The following is a 19967-nucleotide window of genomic DNA, read 5'->3' as shown; positions in this document are numbered from 1 at the left end:
CGAATGAGAAAACATAAAAATCAAATGCTAAAGAACGACAATTTAGCATTACAAAAAACAAAAATCCGAGAGTTGTCTTTTAAAATTCATCAGAGGACGCTTAAGTCGATGAAAAAGGAAATATTCAGCTTTGCAACTGGTTAAAAAACATTAAAATGCTAGTTACAATGGTCTGTTATGTTTTCTTTCAGTAAAAAGTCCTTGTGACGAGAATCTACGAGACTATGTCGTGAATTGGAATGCATTTTCACATATAGAACATGCAGTTTTTCTTTGGACTCATTTATTCTGTATGTATTTTTATTTGAATCAGTTTTTACCGATAATAAAACTCATCTTGTTTATAATCTAACATGTTAATATCACATTACCGTTGGCCTGCCCTTTATTAAGTAATCGCAGTTTTATCGCTATATATTCAATTTCGTTGCATATTTAATTCCTATCCATTTCCTCTCCAGCCGTCATATCAAAACATCAACGATTCATTTTAAAACGGGAAATATCAGCGAGATTTCATATAACGGGAAATATCAGCGAGATTTCATATAACGGAAAATATCCACAAATTATTTTAAAACGGGAAATAATCACCAGGTACCGTATTGTATAACCACTTTTAGGTCAAATTAAGTTGTTTTTTTTTTCAATTTATGTCTCGTATAAATATTGATGATATGAAACAATATCCAACACGTTGATAGGATTTACCATACGGAACATGAAGTCAAGGAAACTTTTCAAAATCATCCGTTTTCCTCAATATTTACTTACTTTATGAGAATACTGACACATGTTTACTAAACCATAAAATCGATAAAAACGAGGGCAACAAATGCACAAAATATAGACTTGCAGATATTTTTGTAGATAATTCAGAAAATAAGGGGGAAAAGTCCATGCGTCCAAGAAAGATTGTGCTTTTAGGTTTTTTGATAAGCGTAATTTTTCAATATTAAAATCGGAATTTACCTTTTCTAGATAGTAACATATCTGCTTCCCCAACAACGCGATATTTTTACGAATTTGCTCCTAATTTCCGATTTAAATTATATACATCTAATGCTAGCAGAAAAAAAAGTTTCGAGACATGTAAATGAAGGCTTTAATTATGGTCGACACCATAATGTCATTCGGAGATAGACTTAGATATTTGTATGGTACTCGTCTTCAGCAAATTTATCACAAAAACTACAGTACGATACAAAATAAAGCTAATCCAATGTAACATTTAAATATACAGTATACATATCTATTTCTGTCTCATTGCATGACAAAATAACATAATACATGTTAACAACAGTTGGAGAAAAAGATATGGATTTTCCAACAGCTGATACAATCATCTACATGCGGCCAGGGAGACGAGGCTTCTCAGACAGCTAATCAATGAACGTGTTATATTTGGGAGAAGAAATTTCATATGTGTTTAGAACAAAACCCATAACAGATAGGTAATATCGAAGTCTTATATTTCAAAAAAAAACAAAAAAACTCGTCCTTGCATTTCTGGTAAAGTATGGGTTGTATGAAAATATTTTCTTATTTCAAAATATGCGGGTTGTGTAGATCAAATCTGATTTTTTTTATCAGTGAAACGGACTAGTTCTGATTTCCATGGTACACTTTTAATCGTATAACTACTATGATACCAGGAATATTTCCCTGTGTGTACTATGTACAATTCTTTCAACAAACAATTTCATCTAACATGTACTTCTCAGGCTGTATCTACATCTAAAACTTTTGAAATTAATCTAAACAGTATCTAAATAAGAATCTATTCAATAATAGTAAAGCATGCTTGAATCAAAACGTTTAATTATCAATTTCATAAGGTAATATTAATATAATAAAAGTAGACATGCACCTGTTAGCAGATGAATATCATACACATTAGGGCTATATTCGGATATTAATGCTACTCATTTGCATTGAATCAAAGGCTAAGTTAACATTATATGTTTATGTAGTACAACATAGAAGGTTTAAAATAGATATTTAAATCATACAACTTATTTGAGATGCGATTGCACTTCGTGAATAGACGATCTAAATCAAATTGTGATTTTTTTGAACAATATAACGAGATTTGATATGTTTCAGATGGAGTTGATAGACATTTATCTAAAGCAACACACCTTTGTCAATCTTGATAGAAACATAAAAATGTACTGGAAGAGTTTATAGCACACATGTTGAAGGTTTTTATTTGTTCAGGCAATTAAATTATATAAATTGGATTTTGTATCTCTACTAGGATTATTGAAGAGAAACTGACGTTTGTCAACAGAGAAAACATCTTTTTTATTTGGAAAAACATATAAAGGGACGTGTTTATAAGGTAAAGTCATGGGGGGAATGTTATAGGATTTCTCTGCGTGGGCTAGGGTCTTCAAATGTCAGGGGAAGGAAAGCTGGGTATCATCGAGTGATCAAAGGGCTGTGAATAGCGTGTCATCAGAAGCTAGCAGGAGGGGGCCAGACGTCCTATTATGGGTGAGCCTTGAAGACAGTTGTACTGTCGGGGATGATACTTACCTACCTATCACTGCGTTACTCGTGTTCGCTCCACCTGATAGAGCCTGAGGCTTTAGGTATGATATCTCTAATTCAAAAGGAAGACTGTTGAGTGTTAATTATTATAATTATAATCTCTTTTCGTTCGACATTTTTTGTCACTCCATTTCTAATGGAAAGTTCACAGGTTACATGGTTTATGATCAGATGTCCTTTTATCGCATCATCGTAACAGCTATTGATCATATTTTTATCCTAATCGCAATTCAGCGATTTTATTTGTCGGTCGTGCATGCATCGAGTTTGAGGTAACATATCTTACGTATTCTGAAATCGTCGGATTGGTCTTTCTTATTTTGTATTCAATCTTTATATTTTATTGGTGGATATTTTTCACTTGATATTTGATTGGTCTATATTTGTTACTAAATATTTGATTGGTCCATATTTGTTACTAAATATTTGATTGGTCCATATTTGTTACTAAATATTTGATTGGTCCATATTTATTACTTAATATTTGATTGGTCCATATTTGTAACTAAATATTTGATTGGTCCATATTTGTAACTAAATATGGTTGGTCCATATCAAAAGAAGGCGAAATTACTTTGTTGGAAATGTACATACCCAGACCAACATTAATGCTGCCACATCTAGTCCCAAAAAAAAACTATAATGTGTACATTATAACTGCAATTCATGTGTGGTGTTACTTTGCCTTCAAACAACATTTTTTAGTCGTAAATGTACAAATAAAAGTATAGAATTAAAAACATTGATACTTTTGATTTTATTCTATAATTCCTTAATTCATATCTAATAAACTATGACAGTATGACAACCTGAATGATGATATACCACAATATTATTATTATGCTATATATTTATTTTCTTTTGTACTTTCATATCTGTAGTTTATTTAGTTATTTTGTTACATTCCAGGACGACTATCATACAGGTAGTTTATAAAGTGGAGAACCATTTCATATGTTAATTTTATCATTCATATTTGATTACTGTGTAGTTTGTAGTGTACATACTTATTTTCCACGAAACCATTAACATATCAATAATAAATATCTTAAAGAAAATATAAAACATTTGTTTTAAATAGATATAAAGGAAGACCACAACTGAGAATATGTATGAGAAAGGACTACCTTTAACGTTCGATTCTCGATTTACGTAATCTGTTTATGTTTTTCTGGTTTTAACACCCTACATTTTTATCATAATGAACAAACAACCTATATGGATGGATATTTGTTTTTCTGTTATTGTATTTGACGCTGTATTTTTATCTATCATTCTTACTATTATCGTCAGCATGGGAAGTTTTCTTTGAGTAAAGTCTGTTCCTTGTGTATCGACGTTACATTGTATTTTTTTCTAAAGTTACCATGGAAGAACACACCTTGAGAATGGTTTTACAAAAACACAGAAGTTGTCATCTCGTAACATGATCGAAGACTTGACACGGCAGGAAGAAACTCGCTTGGTATTAATATACATACGTATGGGAAGTCACCCGACACTGCCGTTAAACGATAAATAGTGTAGTGTTCTGTGAATTCATTAACGGCTTTTTGGTTTAAAAAATAAATACCAGCAGTGTCTGTTAAACGCTTGGCCTAGTGACCATTAATCAAAAGAAAACAAGCGTCAAAATTCAAGGACAACTTACCCCAAAGATTGATGACGTCAGAATCACAAACGAGATCGTAATGGCCTGAAACGATATCAAGAATAAATCATATAAGTTGGGTATAAATAAAATTAGCATGTCTAAACAAAAATGGATTTTTTATCAGTTTTTCTCAGTATATTATTGATTCATCTTTCATTTATGATAAATATCATCCACTGATAAGATGCCGCGAATGTCCTTTTCGTTGAATAATAAATCTACCATCGATTACTGTTGAAGGACAACCAGGACATTTAGGTTCCAGTTTTGTAGGTCACAAAAACGTGATCGTACATTAATTACATTAAGTTCACATTAAACCACGCATCCTCGGCGAGGAATTATACGACAACGATTTTACTGCGATCTAATAGACGCGAAATAGATAAATGTTTTTGACCATGACCGTATGAAAATGTCTGGGAAGGCTTATCCTTGCATCCGCCGATACAATGCTTTCTGTATCAGAATTGATTACACGTGTTTTGTATAACCTATAAGGTGAACAGCAGTTGTTGTTGTTGTTGTTGTTGTTGTTGTTGTTGTTGTTACAATTAGCTGTGGTTTAGAATTCTTATTATAAAGAAGCGAACTATTGCTAAAACTTAGTTCCCTGAAATTTAAACTGATAAAACATGAGAACGCCAGTAATTATAGTTACTGTAAACGTACAAATTTTAGCGGTTAGCTTATTATAGGGGTTTTCGCACTGGTAGCACCCGCTAAATTATGATAGCGCTAATTGTAATTTATCTACATTGGTTACTATGACAATCAGTGTTAGTGCGTTGATATATCATCCCGCTAATCTGTTTAATTTAGATTTGCGCTAAACGATGAGTGGGTCAAATTAAGTATGTTTACAGTATGTTTACAGTATGTTTACAGTAGGTTAACAGTAGGTTTACAGTAGGTTTACAGTATGTTCATTTACTTAAGTGTTTCGTACAGGTTAACACCTACTAACTATTGTTTAGTGAACATGGTTATTTAACTGACATATGTATAAGTATACATGTTAACGGTAAGTCACTTTCTGTTCCTGTAATTCCATTCTACATTATACTTTAAACACTCTTATTTACGATTAATGTGTATTCCGTTGCGTTTATCGCTACAACGAGTTGTTTGTGTGAAGGTGATGAAACCATCAGTTACTGACAATACATGCCTCTAAAGCTTCAACACAATCAAGTCTTTAGAACGCTTGTAAACTATCTTGTGTTAGAAACTCCTAACATTCTCTCCCCTATAGAAAAGCTAACCCTTACTCCGCCTCTTATACCTAATTCTCAGTTACAGCGTCAAAGTCGCCTGTCACCGGTACCTTATCAGATATACAGCATGCGTTTTTACAATGAAAGTACGATGTTGTCAAAGTGTTTTGAACAATGAGCAAGACACCGGAAACCGGCCATATTGTTTGGACCATTGTTGACAAAATAATACTCTCGCGCAGACGGGATAACATTCTATTCTGTAGAACCAACAGCGTGATGATCCGGATCGCTAGAGAATGACTATAATACATAACAATGGTGATTTAAGAAAGATGTTGTAAACATTTCGCCAACAAAACATATACATGAACCGTTAAATGTGTTTTCTTTAGCTAGTAAAAGTAGAAGTGTGTATGTATGTAAAGAATATATACCAACAAAAAATTCTATCCTGTGTATATAAAACGACTATAGCCGAAAACACTTAGACGTGGCCTCAAATGGCAGTTTATTGTATATCCCTCTATAACGAATCGTTTAATGAGTTTAAATTATGTAAAGCGATACTTGGAGCTGTATAGCGTCACTGTGTGCTAATGGCGGTATTAGAGAGGCCTTTTCAATGCGAATTCTTTAAGTCTACATTGTATGTATATGATATTTGGATAAACTTGTAACGGAGTATTTTCTAATGCACTGAATCCCTTTCAGAGATAATATCTATTCTGCATACATTTCTTTATAAGATATGTAACCATTTTGACCTTTAACCCCTTATTGTAGCGTAATAACACGTAACATACACTGTATGTAATATATATCCCAAAATGTATTCATCACGTTTATTCGCCTATAAAGTACAGTACGTTATATACGTAGAAGGATATGTTTACATCAAGATTTCCACAGTATTATAAATGTTTATTAAATTATTTCTCATTTTAGAAATAACATTATATATTTCTTTAAATAATTACCTGTCACAAAAGTTTTATACGAAAGCGACACTTATGGGTGATCTATATAATATCCAATCTAACAAACCTGTTAAATACTGTCATATTAAATTGATGTTTTTTTGTAAATGATAAAATATTCACATTTACCTCATACCCTTTCATTTATTTAAGTCCATTTTTTATCTCCTTTCCGAATTCCGGGATATATTGAGTTTCAAGAAGCGCTTTAAGATTGTGCAAAAGTAGTGTGTAGCAACCGAAGAGTCGTGGAACGACCAAACAAGTGTGTGATGTAGTGTTGTATTCACTATCTGGACTATTCTGTATTTATCAAAAAAATCATATTCAAATGCGATATTTACCTGTGTGTCTATTGTGGAATGCACAATACCTACTATATACTTAGACGGCATTAATATACTTAATAACACAACATTATATCTACAACAATAAGTACATAAATCACCAGGTACAACAACAACTTGCAGAGACGGTTAACGTTAGAGTTTCAAAATATATGTCCAAATACAGAGTGTAACAACTTAAGAATAAACTACCATGCAAAATTAGCTTAGAACAAAGCAGTCGTAATCCTAATGTGTGAGTTCCTTATTTAAGAGTTACCACTCACTGGTGTTTTTGTACAATCTGTTTAACATCTTTATCTATGACAACACGATATGACAATATTCCAATGATTAAATCGATTGGATTAATAAGAACATATCAATATTTAAGATAATAGGCTGTTTAGGCGTTTCATTAATGTATCAATATCGTTTCATTCTCGTCATTACTTTTACAGCTTCTGGACCTGAAGAGACGTTAAGAGAACATAAAGGTAGTGGGACACCAACAGTGTTCTCCAGCTCCCTAAACATTAGGATATTTCATAAACAGCTAGTTTTATTTAATTTTCTGTTTCACAGAATCTTTTCAAGGAATATTGCTTAGATTCACAATCTATAAAAAGGAACTGGAAGATTAAACCGAATTCTTTAATGCTGAAATAATTGACTTTGATTTTTTAATAAAAGAAGCAAAAACCACATTTGCGTTTGCCTTTTGTTCTGTGGTAGCGTCTGTGAGAGTGATTTTATTAAAAATCTCGTATTTGCACAGCTTGTTTGTCAGAGTAGCGAAACCTGGCTACAAACAGGCAGGCTAATGAAGCGGACCGTCTCATCTAATTGTAAACAGAATATACGAAAAAGCATGGTTGCATGAACATTGCTTTTTAGAAGATAGAGACTTGTCCTAATCCAGCCGCAGAGAGAGCTCGGTGTGATGACGAACAGAAAACGAATCCCTCCACATGCATCGATTCCTTTCAATCACAAGCCCGATTTATTCCATACAAGTTACCAAAATTTTGGTGCGTTCATTCTATACATTTTGCCCTACTTGATTTCATTAAACTCTTGAGTTTTTGCAATAACAAGATTAATATATTGCGCGGTTTGAGTACGATCTCGGGCGAGAACATTATCCATTCTGTTCAACTTTGTTCACACCATCGATATTCTTAATCTGGATGCGTAATCCAGTTAGGTTCCCCATAAATGTAATTCTGTGATGAGGAGGTGATTGTATAAAGACAACACTAGATTAGGGTATTATGGGGTTAAACGAGATCGGGCCTTTTGTGAGTGAGGTAGGAACTTCAAGCCAATGTCGCCAGAAATAATGACAATAAAGAAACAAGTTCGATTATCAAGAAATGAAATCCAGAAACAATCGCTGGGATTTCCTTTCTCGGAAGTAATTGAATGCAACTAGCTAGATATTTATTAGGTCTAGTTATAATTAGACAGACTCCGTGGCGTAGTATGTAATCATGAAGTCATATTAAGACGATTTCATACACAGGAACTCGGTGTCCACAGTATACCTAATCACTTAACATATTCTATGCCATAACTCTACATACATATTAAAGGTACTGAATCTCAAGAAGGTACGATCGAAAACAAGAATATCTTGTGTATATTTCTATATAACATCAAAAGGGACGCTGTTATACTTTTCATTCGTTGGTGTTTTACATTGTATACATATATATATTTATCATAGCTATTTTATATTGTAGAAATATATTTTTATAAGAATTTATCTATCACGGGTGTTATACATTGTAGCTATATATATTTTATAAACATGTATCTATCATGGGTGTTATACATTGTAGCTATATATATTTTATAAACTTTTATATATCATGGGTGTTATACATTGTAGCTATATATATTTTATAAACATTTATCTATCATGGCTGTTATACATCGTAGATTTATATATTTTTATAAACATTTATATATCATGGGTGCTATCCATCGTAGATATATATTTTTTATAAACATTTATTTGTCAGTGGTGTTATACATTGTAAATATATATTATAAATATATATCTATCATTGCTGTAATACATTGTAGGCCTATTTATATATATATATTTATAAATATTTATATATCATTATTGTTATTTTATTCTCATTTGTTTTGACAAACAGTGAACGGGCAATCGGCGGTAAAGCCTATTTAAGGAGATCTATTTTTGATTAAAACAGTAAGGCCATATTTGGTTTTTGGAGATTTATTAAGAAAATATGGAAAACATGCGAAACATTCACAATAATATTACTCTGACAAAGACCCTGCTATCTTACTTAGATAATGGTTAGAGTGGTGTTTATCTTACTGGAACAAAGGACAGTATCTATAGAACGCTTCCATACAATGTATACAGGTAATTATGTTGTGGACCGGAGTAACACAAAAACGAATTGTTTAGTTGAAAAATAATCACAATCTCATAAACAAAACATTATCATATTGCACACGTGACCTACATGTAGGGCAGAAGGGATTTAAAAATTATTCTTCCACAAACAATAAAAATGTCCTTTTCCAAAGGCTTAGAGAAGAATGACGGACAAAATAGGCTGAAATCTTAAGACATCGATACTGAGCTTAACTTCTGCAACAGGTAGCTTCCCTCTCTGATATGAACACTATTTGAAAAATAAAAATATACTTCAGACTTAAGATATATGCATATGAAGTAAAACATATACAGCAATAACTTTAAATGAAAAAGTTTATACGTATCCGGGCATATATAGTGTAGGGGAGGAGGGAAGAAGGATATATAGGTTAGGTCGGGGCGGAGGGTAGAAGAGGAAGGAGAGATGACATACAGGGTAGAGGGGAAGGGGGATACATGTAGGATAGAGGAGGAAGGAGAGAGGATATACAGGGTAGAGGAGCAAGGGGGATACATGTAGGATAGAGGAGGAAGGAGAGAGGACATACAGGGGAGAAGGGGAAGGAAGGAGGGTATACAGAGTAGAAGAGGAAGGAGGGAGGGCATGCAGGGGAGAGGAGGAAGGAGTGAGGGCATACAGGGTAATGGAGGAAGGGGAGAGGACATACAGGATAGAGAAGGAAGGCCAGAGGACATACAAGGTAGAGGAGGAAGGCCAGAGGACATACAAGGTAGATGAGGAAGGCGAGAGGACATACAAGGTAGAGGAGGAAGGCGAGCGGACATACAGGGTAGAGGAGGAAGAACGAATGACATTAAAGGTAGTGAAGGAAGGTAGAGATATATCGGGTAGAAGGAAGGAAGAAAAAATCTGCGGGATATAATTGTTTCTAATTAGTGATCCGAAATGGCTGAGATTGGTCTAGATATGTAGACTACAGCGACACACGATGATACGATCGCTATTAAATCCTTTCACGACTAAATTCTGACACAACGTGCTATCGGCAGCTCATCTCCTACCGGTTAAGTTACCCAGAGATCCCTATCAGCCACCCTAACCAACAGCCTTGAACGCTGGCCAACACCACTCACATACCAGCAAATTATACCCGGCCTATAACCGTGCAGGATCCAACACACGCTTGGTTTTAATGGGCAGGTTTTAGGGTAGTCTCTCTATCTCTCTCTCGGGTTCTATTGGTCTCAAAACAATAAGTAAAATCGTTAAAACATTGCAATTTTCTTGATCGTGATGCTACAACCAAAGAGTTTAGATATGTGGATAAACTTTCATTTTCAATTTTACGCAGGTATATACAGAATGCTTGATGATACACTTTGAACGTTGTTTCCATTAAAAAAAGGTTTTTGGGTGAATGAGGCGATAATCATATAGAAATAATACATCCCCCAGCGTGTGAGGACGAGATGATCCAGAAGTATAAGCGTCTTTGTTCCATCGACGGTACCCTCCATATAAATCTGGGTCAAATCGACGACACCCTCCATATAAATCTGGGTCAAATGGACAATACCCTCCATATAAATCTGGGTCAAATCGACGACACCCTCCATATAAATCTGGGTCAAATCGACGACACCCTCCATATAAATCTGGGTCAAATCGACGGTACCCACCATATAAATCTGGGTCAAATCGACGATACCCACCATATAAATCTGGGTCAAATCGACGGTACCCACCATATAAATCTGGGTCAAATCGACGGTACCCACCATATAAATCTGGGTCAAATCGACGATACCCACCATATAAATCTGGGTCAAATCGACGGTACCCTCCATATAAATCTGGGTCAAATCGACGGTACCCTCCATATAAATCTGGGTCAAATCGACGATACCCTCCATAGAAATTAAGGTCCAGTAAGAGGTTTTAACTGTTAAGAAATATTGCGTTTAAGAACGATATCTTCGCTCACAACATTCATAAAGAACCGACAGTTGTTTCGATTCCTCCACTCTAAACATTGGTTTGTAGATGGGACTACCATCTCTTATTTTAAGTAGATCCTTATTTTATCAGACGTAGTCAACACAATTGTTAATTCAGATAATAAGGCTTAAGGCGCAGCTACATGTCTGTCCAATGATCATATCATAATGCAGTCTTGAGGCTAATGTCAGCGTCTGACTACCAATAGTTTTGTGTTCCTCCTCGTCTAGTAATCGGTGATGTGACCTGAGCACTAAAACTTTTATTTTGATATAAGATGGGGGAACAAGAAAGCAATTGAAGAAAACACCGATTTGAGTCCTGGAAGATGACGATTTTCCCATCAGAAGGGTGCGTAAAATAAGCAATGCTTCTCAGCGAAGACTATTATATTATATTATATTATATTATATTATATTATATTATATTATATTATATTAAATTGTTACACAGCTTTGTTCTGAATTGTGTTTAATTCTGTTCAGTCGGACATCAAATCTGACTACCTATTGGGAGCTATTGTTTCATACTTTTGAAGTTTATTTTCATTACATTACTCCAGCCCGCTGTAAATGCGTTCTTGGTCTCTATCGTAGATCGTCCTATTCTTTACCCCTAAATGGAATACGAAATAATGTTTTAAACACGTGATCATTTCTTATTTCTGTTCGTGTCCTTTACCATGTAAGACATGCCTCCTTTTTTCCTTGTTAATTAGTACATCTCCCATTTGGAAGTCCGACAGTGAAGTTAAATGTAAACTTTATTTATTTTACAACAATTGCGAAACAAGGTATATCAAATTTTATCAATCATGCTCGGTGGCCCGAAATGAAGCACGAGAGAGGTCTAACTGTGGGAGGAAACTGGAGTATCCGGGGAAATCCACGTGGTCGGGCAGGTGACCCCCGTACCTCCGATCGAACCCCGGCAATCTAAGTGAAAGGCAAGTGGGTTACCATTGAACCTGTTCTTAGCATTATACCTATATACACTCCTCTGACTGGTTAGTGTTTATAAGTATCAGAAACTCTCTCAATAACATATCGTATATGCCTTAGCTTTGTAGGCGCTTGCCATCCAAGAAGCTCTCATTTTGAGTTTCGTCGGGGTCATGGTTTTGATCCGATGCTTTTCACGTGAGTTACTATATTGACTGGTTCGAAGTACACATGTGATGTTGGTGTTATACTTTTCTGATATGCTCTCGGAACTGAACATACAACAGGTTCGTATCCAATGCGGTGATCGGGTAGGACCAGTTTTTGGCACTAATGTCTGTCGTTTCTGCCCACGATACACGACACAGTTTTCCCACAATGTCTGTCATCACTCAGACCCTGACATAGGACCAGGCCTTCCTCCACAGGTTTATGTACAGTTTATACTTGTTTAGATGGCGTTGCGTTAACGACATTGAAGTCTACAGTTTCATTCCTGACCGACACCGTACCTTAAAGTACCTATATATAAATAAATTCGTCATACTGTAGTGTTTTACCATTAGTACCAGATCGAATGTACTTTAGGTACATATATAATATGTTGTTAATTATACAGGCCAGTGCGTTATACAGCATCACTAAAACCTCCACTATATTTCATGTACATTTATTGTACAATAATACTCATTATGGCGTCAGTAAGAACAGTGCTATGACATCAATGAGAATGAGTTAGAGAAACGTGTTAATTAATTGCATATTGTCAATATACACAGAAATTATATAGCTGTTTTAAACATCGTTAGGGATTTGATTTTGATGTAAAGAATATATTCGTCATTACATAGAATTAATAACGCCATGATGTATCATAGGTCTCTGTCATTACACAGAATACATTAGATCTTGATGAAGACATATTTTATCTATCATTATACGAAAAGATCAGTTATTTCAACGTACTTGCCTTCTACAGGTCAGTTCATTATAGATTTTACATAAAACAATAACAGACAAATGAAGTATATCTGGTTCGACTGTGTAAATACAGGAAAGTTAAGATCTCTGTTTAGGATGCTTTGACACTTTCTTTGGATCCATTCATCAGTTATTCATCAACTCTTATATAAACAGCCTTTAGGAATTTCCAAGAAGGGGGATGTTCAAAATTGCAAGCATTAGAATGTTAACTTTGCAACTTTCGTTTAGCAAACTACATTAAATTACAATGAAACAGCGCATTCCAAACTCCTCGGTCTGATTGGCGAATTGGGATTTGGAAATAATTGACACAGATGCTGTACTACATATGCTATGGTAATATATGTCTAACTTCAAAATTCGGTAGGGATCTTGGAAAAAAGTATGTTGTCCGACTCATTTCGTTACCAATTAATGGTGTTAATGTTACACAGTATGTTAATGTATTACTCTAGTTTTTATAGACATGAACTGACAAACAATCATATCGGTATATAGTAAGTACCACCTCCTTCATCGATAAGATATCATTACATACTATCTTAAATACTTCTAACTCCCATTTCACTACTTTGACATTATGTTTATGGTAATTTCTATTTATGTTAATTTGAAAGATTGCAGATTAAGCACTTCGTGATCTGTTAAAATACAATAATTCGTTGATGTTTGTCCTGTCGGCATTTTACATAAATTAATAATTCATCAATAGAAAGTAAACGGGACATTTAAGGTGATTAATATATTCTTTAATAACGGTTAATTATTTGCTCGTAATGCTACAGTTAATTGCCTATTTTTCTATATTTCCAGTTCAACAGGTCATTATATAATTATCTATAAATGTCCTTATACTTCCATCAATGATTATGTTCATTTGTTATACCACAACTATTTCTGTGTTAGTAAATTCTAGACAATTTATGTTCATTTCTTATTTCACAACTATTTTTGTGTTAGTAATTCCAGACAATTAATGTTCAATTATTATATCACAACTATTTTTGTGTTATTTCTTATTTCACAACTATTTTTGTGTTATTTCTTATTTCACAACTATTTTTTTGTTAGTAATTCCAGACAATGCTCATTTCTTATTTTCACAACTATCTTTGTGTTAGTAATTCCAGACAACTATTTTGTGTTAGTAATTCCAGACAATTAATGCCCATTTCTTATTTCAAAAATATTTTTTTCTTAGTAATTCCAGACAATTAATGCTCATATCTTATTTCACAAATATTTTTTTCTTAGTTATTCCAGACAATTAATGCTCATTTCTTATTTCATACTTATTTCACAACTATTTTTGTGTTATTTCTTATTTCACAACTATTTTTGTTATTTCTTATTTCACAACTATTTTTTTTGTTAGTAATTCCAGACAATGCCCATTTCTTATTTTCACAACTATCTTTGTGTTAGTAATTCCAGACAATTAATGCTCATTTCTTATTTCATAACTATTTTTTTCTTAGTAATTCCAGACAATTAATGCCAATTTCTTATTTCATACTTATTTCACAACTATTTTTTTCTTAGTAATTCCAGACAATTAATGCCCATTTCTTATTTCATACTTATTTCACAACTATTTTTGTGTTAGGAATTCCAGACAATTAATGCTCATTTCTTATTTCATACTTATTTCAAAACTATTTTTTGTTAGTAATTCCAGAAATTAATGTTCGTTTCTTATTTCATGGCTTATTATCTGTATTAGTACTTCAAACATTATTTTCGAAGGAGACAGATTGTCAAAGTTCTTCACCATAAAACCCCCTTACAACCATTCAAAAGTATAATTTACCGAACTGAATAAAACTGATAACTCTGACATTGTGTAATTCAAAAGACAATTATGTTTATTTTGAAATTCTAAATTTAATTATGTTCAATTTACATATACAAAGTGTACAGTAATTCCATTTTTATTCCCATGTAACAAATATTATGTTGACTTCAAAGCTCTACATTTTTTATTTCCATGTAACAAATATTATATCCACATCAAAGCTCTACATTTAATTGTATCTTGGCTCACATTTCAGTAAACTTGTAACTGTACAATATAAAGAAAAACTACCTTTAACCATAGTAAACACCACTGTAATTATGTAAGAAATAATAACCATGGGTTCTACATACCTGTTGATTGGCTTATTATCTATCTTCACTCATTACGTGGGTACTGTTTGGCAGGCCTGTTTGACCTTTTAAAAGGGACGAATTGTCAAAGTCCTGTGATAATAAACTTCAAAGTTAAAAACACCCCAGAGTGTATCTGATCAAAACAGGTATAACAAACCAACCCAACATAATAACAATGGGAAAATTACAATGGGAATATAACTAAAAACAAACAAATACTAAACTTCAATCAAAACAGAAAACCCTTCTATAACAGTGTAAGTAGCTAGCACAGTATAACGTTGGGAAGTCTGTACCGAGAGGGAGGCCTGGCTTAGTAGCTTATCTTCTCTGTTTCTATTTTTTGAATTATCATGTTTCTATTAAAGGCTTGAATTATCAACATGCGCATATGCTAATTATACGGTTAAACCAGAGGGTTTCGAATACAGATACTTAAATTTCATTTTATTATCTTAAATAATACAAATGCCAATTAAATATGAATAGCTTAACAGATTGTGTTTCAACGTGAATCAACCGGTTTGTAATCGGTAAGGATTGTCACCAGAAGGAGTGTGAGATTCAGCGTCAGGCTGTTAACAATCGATAATTGTGATCGGTTAAAATCAATAATTACTATCGATCAATATTTGTATTTAACCAGTTCTACCATTGGTGTGGCACTTTACGTGGTCAAAATATCCAATTCTTTGTAACTGTAAAAGGCTGTACCATGTCAATAAGGGTACAATGTATTTTGTTTACGAGTGGTTTACACTTTGTTTACAGATATCAGTAGTTATAAGGTACGAATTCTAACTAGTTGTGTCTATGAATAAACAAGAACAGGGAAAGCATATGTGACACATTCAACATCAAATTGTTGGGAAATTATCAGAATGTAGTGGACAAGTGTTGACGCAGAACTGGGCCTATTTAGTATGACTAGTTCCAAACTCGGGCAAATACAGAACCAGCTCTCCCGATAACTTCACCTATTTCGTCATAATAAAATCTCTGATAACTTGACCTATTTAGTTAGTACAATATCTCCTGAGAACTTGACCTCTCCTGTGGAATCTCTCAGAATTCTCAGAACTGGAGAGATTTAATGAGTAGTTGTGGTCAAATTTATCAAACGCAAGTCAACGTCACCTCTCCAAATTGAGAAACCTTATCAGAGGGGACTGTAACACTATTTCCAGCATTTTCTCCGTTCTTCGAAATCCAAAACTAACAGGTTGATGCTTACTGTATACACTGGTATAGTAGGGATTCTAATAACTCCTAAAACATGTATGCCAATGATTGAAATATTTCTACTGCAAGCATACTAGTCCTGTTTGAAAATTACTAAATTGCCGATTTTATTACATACTGTAAAAGTGGATATTTTCGCGTGTGGAAATTTTCGCTTAGCCAGCTTCCAAAGTGTTCGCGATGTGGATATTTTCGCGCCGTCAAGATATTTTTGCGCTAACTTGTATCTTTTATATTTAGTATTTTTATGTGTTAATATATTCGCGTGTGGACATTTTCGCGGAGATTTACTGATAGTGAAATAAGCGAAAATTTCCACACCGCGAATATTTCCACTTTTACAGTATTCGTTCGCGAGACAATTTTTTTAGAGTTTTACTATGCGAACTAGTTGGTTAATGATGGAATAGCATGGACGATTGCAACGTGGTTCTGTTCTACCCAAATATTCCCCAAACGGAGGGTAGAATATCTATCATAGCAGGAATTTAGTAACTCGTTGTTTGTACCCTGTATGTGTGAGTAGGTGTGGATCAAAACTATAAACTTACCAAGGAATTACTGATCTACAGGTTATATACGGCGTATATTCACGAACTGATTAAGATCTGCCAAGTGAACGAAGGATGCAAATAGCAGTATAAGACCGATACGGATGAGTTATAATTGAAGGAAGGAAAAAACGAAAGATGCAAATAGCAGTTGTAAAGTTTGCGATGTGTGACACGGTTGAGTAGCGAGTGAGATATAAAAAGGGTCGAGAGACACCATAAAACTATGATAAATGGCCATATTAAAGGTATACTTCTAGAGAACGAGGATCATCAAATCAGTCTGCCCACTCAGGCGGAAATATAATCCTGAGCGAGAAAACCAGCCACCCGAAATAACGAGAAATGTCGACTTATAGATGTGCTGATCAAAAGGAGCCGATCTCTGGGGGTCATCTCCCACGGGGGTGTACCTAGGGGCTCGGGAGAATTTCATTGGAATCGGGATAGGTCTCCTAGAACTTAAGTGTCTCGGTGATGAACTCTATAAATAAACATCAGGGGTAAGGTCCGGTATGATATCTGATACCGTAATATATGTATCTGATGATAGGTGTTTCATGTTTTATCTTTCGCTTGAAATATTAAGGCTTCGATACAGACTAGTTTTAACATGGAAGACTCCAATCATTGCTGAATCATTTAACTCACCTGTTATCCCCAAGAAGTTAACCTTGAGTTCGATAAAAATTAGAGCAGCGTTTGATTTACTGATACAAAAAGTAAATCGCGTCGTGTACAAAGTTTGCTCAGCTTCCGGTAGATAATAACTTGTTAAATTATAATTGTATATCCTGTTAGCTAGTTAAATACATGTTTTCTTTAACACGTATAGTTCTCCGTGCTTTACATAATAAGTGTTCTTTTAATAACTTAAACGTTTTTCATAGTTTTACTTTGTCAATTCTGACATGTGTTGACTTTCAAACACATACTCCTGTAGAAAGCTGGGAAAAACAACCAGAACATTTTAAGCTCAACCCAAGCACTTAAGTCCATTTCGGTCTCAAGTTCAAACTTAAATGATCATATTTGAAGGATTGTTTAGGGAATGCCGAAATACTCCAAATGTATATCATAGTTATACGACTGACATAATAAGTCACTCTTGGTAGAATGTTGTGGTCAATTCTATATTGACACCTCATGTGGTCAATTCTATATTGACACCTCATGCCTGTCCCACTTTTTAGACAAAGACTGAAACAGAAAACGTCAATGACACGAGAGCTAGTCGCCAACGGTATAAATTAGGGGACCTTCCGACTGAGGAACAGGGGCTCCTTCAACAGTATGTCTTAAAATAAATTGATGTAGTTTCGTCTTTCCAACCAGACAAGATAATGAAATCTTCTGAAATGTAATACATTAGTTTTAAATATCTCATTGACATTGGGAATATTTCATTATGTATGACATTCATAATTTGAAGAACTACTTTTATAGACGAACCTCCTGGCATTTGTAAATTTATACGCCAGAACGTCAGGTAAGGGAAGGCAGAGATGTATGCTGGGAAACACGATAGTATTGAAGTCGTTACGTAAACCAAGGCCGACTGTCAGGTGAGGCCAAGATCGCAACGATAACAGCGACTTAAAATACTTACTGAATATCATATTCTTGTTAAAACGTTAAGACATTAAGACGGAGAAAAAATGGTATTATTGGTATCATTAATCAAACAGGGCGCGTTTTAATTTGACACTGTAGTTTCTGACGCATACACAATTAAGATGTGTCATGATCCTCATCCACTTCAGATACGACAACTTATCGTGTGAACTGTCTAAACCGACCATTGTTTAATCGAAAAACCTGTTTAGATAACATACACCTTGTACATTCTGTGCAGCATGGTTTTATAATGTCCAATGAATGTCGGCCAAGAAGCTCCAAAAAAATACAACCTTACTGAAAACGTAATTATTTTCTTCATAGGGAGATTTTTGATTGTTTAATGTATGTTTTTAACTTTTCTAACACAAGGAAAAAACATAGCGAGTCCAATTACATTTGAAATTACAGAGAAATGAAAAATCAGAAATATTAAAACTGTAAAATGTGCCGGATATGAATGCCAGGTGTAGTTTTATTATAATGATATATGAACGTTGATTCGGTCTGGCAGTCACATGTTATTGTAAATTCCATCCCGATATCTTCCTGACACGTTGTATGTCAGTAATCCTGGGCCATTCAGACACTATTTTTGAGTCATTTTGCGTGGGTTTACCAGCATCCTTCCTCACCTCTAGCCATATAACGTTATTTTTTCCTCGTCATTAGCATGTCTTGTGTTTACACCCGTAGAACTTACCTCCGAAAGATATACTTTGAAACATGAATTCCATTTTTTATATGCTCACCTTTCCAACACAACCAATCCTTCAATCAAACAACCATTCATTATCTCTTTAAACCAAACCAGTAAGCGATTACCGATATGATAAACGAGACCGTAAATCAAGCTCAAAATCGATAAAACGAGGTTTATTATGACCAAAAGATAAAACGGTTATCATTGACACTGTCAGGAAAATAAGAACAACTCGAAGTGGAAGCACCACCTGATCCATTGACAACATCTATCATACAATGTCCTCAAAGTGAGAGCCGTGGTGGTCTCAACAAAACTATTAAACATAAGAAGTCCCTATTGATTACGTACAAGTGAAGATCGTGAAAACGTCTGATCCTAGAATGGTGTTCCAAGAATGGTGTTCCCACAATGGTGTTCCCAGAATGGTGTTCCCAGAATAGTGTTCCCAGAATGGTGTTCCCAGAATAGTGTTCCCAGAATAGTGTTCCAAGAATGGTGTTCCCACAATGGTGTTCCAAGAATGGTGTTCCCACAATGGTGTTCCCAGAATGGTGTTCCCAGAATAGTGTTCCCAGAATAGTGTTCCCACAATGGTGTTCCCACAATGGTGTTCCCAGAATAGTGTTCCCAGAAAAGTATTCCCAGAATAGTGTTCCCAGA

At 34.3% G+C, this 19967-nt stretch overlaps 1 long non-coding RNA gene across 1 annotated transcript in view; it reads right to left on the bottom strand.

Annotated features, from left to right (window-relative positions):
- Window positions 1–19967, bottom strand: part of LOC117341632 — a 112391-nt gene that overhangs the window by 33335 nt on the left and 59089 nt on the right. The window contains exon 2 of the long non-coding RNA XR_004535681.1: window positions 4208–4252. This is a non-coding gene — a long non-coding RNA (uncharacterized LOC117341632). The remainder of the gene's footprint in view (window positions 1–4207; window positions 4253–19967) is intronic.

The sequence above is a fragment of the Pecten maximus genome, chromosome 14, assembly GCF_902652985.1.
Source record: "Pecten maximus chromosome 14, xPecMax1.1, whole genome shotgun sequence".
Lineage (NCBI taxonomy): Eukaryota > Metazoa > Mollusca > Bivalvia > Pectinida > Pectinidae > Pecten > Pecten maximus.
The sequence above is the reverse complement of the archived record's forward strand: the minus strand, read 5'-3'. Positions and strand labels throughout refer to the sequence as shown.